At 39.0% G+C, this 4,159-nt stretch overlaps 1 protein-coding gene and 1 pseudogene across 1 annotated transcript in view; one reads left to right on the top strand and one right to left on the bottom strand.

The window, feature by feature from the left end:
• The window catches only part of Atrx (ATRX, chromatin remodeler), a 305,544-nt gene that overhangs the window by 74,717 nt on the left and 226,668 nt on the right, over positions 1-4,159 (bottom strand). The window lies entirely within an intron of this gene.
• The window catches only part of LOC105741235, a 2,937-nt pseudogene continuing 1,662 nt past the window's right edge, over positions 2,885-4,159 (top strand).

Below are 4,159 nucleotides of genomic sequence, written 5' to 3'. Positions count from 1 at the left end.
ATAAAGAAAACAAATGAGGTAGGAGCTAACTCAGTACAACTTTTATACTGTAAAACTAAGAAAAACCTGTTATTATTTTTCCTGACAGGCATTTTTGTTTCACACAATCAAAATCATTACTCTGAGAAGTAATACTGAATTTCCTACAATATAAAATCAACTAGAATTTTGTTACACTTCCTTTTTATTTTTCTAAGGTCAGGAATTTGAGTCTTGAATAAGTGTAACTAAAGAATTGTCCATTATGTTAATCTTTACAAAGAAATTACCTTTGGTTTCAATAATTTTCTCTATTATTTTCCTATTCTTTTTTTGTTATATCTTTTCTTGTTTGCTTTGGGTTTAGATTGCTTGTGTTTTACTTATTTAACATGAAAGGTTAAGTTATAAATTTTGGGTCTTTCTTTTAATTTTTAAAATTTTAAAAGTATTTCCAGTACCCGGAATCAAACCCAGGAACTTGCACTTGTCAGGAAGGTGCTTGTGCCACTAAACTATATCCCTGGACTTTCTTTAATACAAGTTTTTAACAAGTATATGTTTCTCTCCTACTTAGTGCTATTTTACTCATTAATATCTAACTATTTTCACATTTTGAGATTCCTTTGACCCACTGATTATCTAGGAATGTGTTACTGAATTTACACAAAATTGTGAATTTTAAACTTTTCTTCAGTTATTGATTTCTAATAAGTCTGCCAATGTGGTTAAAGAAAATACTTAGGTACTAAGAGGGGAGTTTATAACAAATGCCTACATTAAAAAAGACACTGTTACAGGAACCTAGCTGAGCTGCTGTCCAGGCCCCCTCCATCACAGAAATCACAATGAACTCCAGACAGTTTCAGAGGCACCAGTGCTTCAGGACCCCATTATCAATGGAGCCTCTTTGAGCCTCACCCTACCCCCTAATGGCAACAGAGCCTTGCTGAGATGCTACCGAAGCCCTCATAGTCATGGGACACTTGTTGAGCTGCAGCTCACCCCCACACCATTGCAAAGGCTGCACCAAACTCCAAACATCTTCGGGGAAGTTTATGGGACCTGCTCTGCTCCCACTATTGTGTGGGCATAGCTGGACTGCACGCCATGCCCCTAACTTTGCAGGACCCTTGCTGATCTGTGCCCTTTCCCGCCACCATCGCGGAGGCCTCACTGATCTGCGCCCCATACCCCAACAATAAAGGGACACAGCAGAGCTTCAATGCCACCACCACCCCCATCGCAGGGGGCTGGCCTGGACAGCCTAGGAAGTCTCATGACCTATGCCTCACCCCCACATCAATGCAGGAGCTTTGCTGAGCTTTGGCCTGCCCCAACACTAATGTGAAAGACAGGTGGAGTTCCAGAAAGTGGCCCTGAGCCCTGGTGAACTTTGGGATCTTTCAAAATGTCAAAACAAAAGAGCAAAAGGTAATTTCAGACCTCTAACCCACCCAAACCAAGTTTAAGAGACAAGGACATAGAAGAATTGGGAAGTCACACACATGAAATCACTGAAGTTATAGCAACAGAGGTAAAGAAACAACTCCATAATGCTATAGAAAAAATCAGAACAGAAATAATCTCTCAGCTACAAAAAATGACAATAATCATGAAAAAATTGTTCAGCACATCTAAAGAAGACATAGAAGGTCAGCTAAATAGCTCAGTGGATTAAAGCGCCTGGAAGGCGCAGGGGCCAGGAGTTTGATCCCTGGGCCTGCTATGCTGGCCCCACCCCTGGGGTGCACTGTGACATAGATGGAGACTGGGCACGGTGGTGCGCGCCTGTAATCCCAGCTCTTAGGAAGCTCTAAACGGACAGATCACTACAAGTCCCATCTAGTGAGACCCTGAACACCCTGTAGGCCCTTCCCTAAAAATACAAAACAAAAAAAGACATAGATAAAAAAATAAGATAATAGAAAAATGATGGAAACATTGATTGAACAATATAAGAAACAGATTTAAACAGATATCCAAGAAATTAAAAATTCATTGAAAGCTAGCAAAACTGAATGAAACTAAAGACAGACCTTCAGACTCTGAAGATGACATTACAGCTAGCAATAGCAAAAGGAAAAATCACTCAAAATAAGGAACTAGGCAATAATTCAACAGCTGCAAGATGGTGCAAAGAAAAACAACATGACAGGTGTTAATGAAACAGCAGGCGTCAGCATAAAATGACATAGAAAGACTTTCTAGAGAAGTAGTAGCAGAAAATGTCCCAAGCATTGGAAAAGAATCTGACATACAGCGAGGTATATAAAACTTCAATTAGCCATAATCAAAAATAAATCTATGGGGGGAACTACCCGCTCGGCCCCTCCCTCCTGTCCCTCTCTTGGGAGAGGAGCTTTCTTTCTCTCAATAAATATATTCTGCTCATAAAAATAAAATAAAATAAAAATAAATCTATACCCAGACACGTAATAATCAAGATTCCAGAAATTCAGCTACACAACAGAATACTAAAAGTTGTTAGAGAAAAGAAACAGATCACCTATAATGGAAGCCAATCAGAGTTTGCAGTGAAGTATTTGAGGTTCTGAAAGAAAACTTCCAACCCAGATTGACATACCCTGCAAAACCATCTATCAAATTTAATAGAGAAATAAGTTATATGAGACAGAACTGAAGAAATTCATTACCACCGAAAAAAACCCTACAAAGACCACTGACAGATATTCTAGAAAGAGGCAAAAATGACCACAACTTGAACAAAAACAGAAAAGAACCTCCAAGCAGAGCAAAGAATTAAACAGAAGGGAAAGGTAGGGAACCTGCAGCAGGAAAATAACATAGCAAAAATAGGCCAACACATATCATGATTTTTTAAAACACTCAAATACACAGAAATGAAAAAGTGAAGGTTTTCAGAGATAAATAATTAGGGAAAATGAGACGGAAGTCAAGGAACACGAACTTTCACTTCCATAGGGTAAATAAGTATAGATCTAATGTATAGCATTGTATACTGTAAATTTCCTAAGCTAGTAGACTTCAGGCTCTTTTACTATACACATAAAAGTAACTCTGTGACATAAGTAAATAAATTTGCTCAACCACAATAATCATTTCACTTTAGCAATATATACCACAGCACTATATTGTACTCCCTTAAATACAGACAACAAAAAAGAAACACTTAAAAAGTACTAAGCATGAGGCAGGAGGATCTCTATGAATTTGAGGCTAGCCTACACTAGTGAGTTAATGGCTAATCTGAATTACACAGCAAGACCCTGCAACAGAAAACGAAAAATAAATAACTAAACAAATATTTAAAAATACTTCGTGCTTTTCTTTTTTGGGGGGAAGAGGTCTTTTTGAGATAGAATTTTGCTATGTAGTTCAGACTGGCCTTGAACTTACAGCAATCCTTCTGTCTCAGCCTCCCAAGTGCTGGGATTATAGATGTACCCCACCACACTTGGTTTCTTCTGAAATTATTGAAGCTTGCTTTACAGTAGAGTATGTATGGTTTATCTTGGAAAATGTTCCATGTGCACTTCACAAGAATGTGTATCTTGTTGCCATTGGAGTAAATGTCCAATAAGGGTCCTTAAACCTAGTCTGCTTACAGTGTTGTTCAAATCTTAATTTCCAGCAATGATTTTTTGTAGCAGTTCTAGCCATTAAAAGAAAGCCTTTTGGGCCGGGTAGATGGCTCAGTGGAATAAGTGCTTCCCTGGCAAGCACAAGGGCCCGAGTTAAATCGCCAGTTCTGAAAAAAAAAAAAAAAAAAAAAAAGACCAGCCTGGAATACATAGTGAGGCCATGTCTCAACAAAAACAAAAACAAACAAAAAAAATTAATGGGGCCTGGGAGATGGCTCAGTAGAATAAGTGCTTGCCTGGCAAGCACAAGGGCCTGAGTTCAGTCCCCGGTTCTGAAAAAAAAGAAAATAAAAGAAAAGAAAGCCTTTTGTATCTTAAAAATGTATATGAAGAGGGCGTGCAAGATAGCTCAGCAAACTAAGCACCTGCTTTGGCACATGCAGGAACAAGGGTTCCATCCCCAGTCCCAAATGACACACTGGTCCCGCCCCTGGGTGTGGTGGCGGGTATGGTGGCACACACCTGTAATCTGGGTAGGCTGAAAACAGGATCTCGACATGTCCAAGCTGTGTAGTGAGACCCTGTACCAAACACGTAAAATGAAAGAAATAAAG

The sequence above is a fragment of the Octodon degus genome, unplaced genomic scaffold, assembly GCF_000260255.1.
Source record: "Octodon degus isolate 3935 unplaced genomic scaffold, OctDeg1.0 scaffold00353, whole genome shotgun sequence".
NCBI classification, from domain to species: Eukaryota; Metazoa; Chordata; class Mammalia; order Rodentia; family Octodontidae; genus Octodon; species Octodon degus.
Note: the sequence above shows the minus strand (reverse complement) of the source record. Positions and strands in the feature narration are given on the sequence as shown.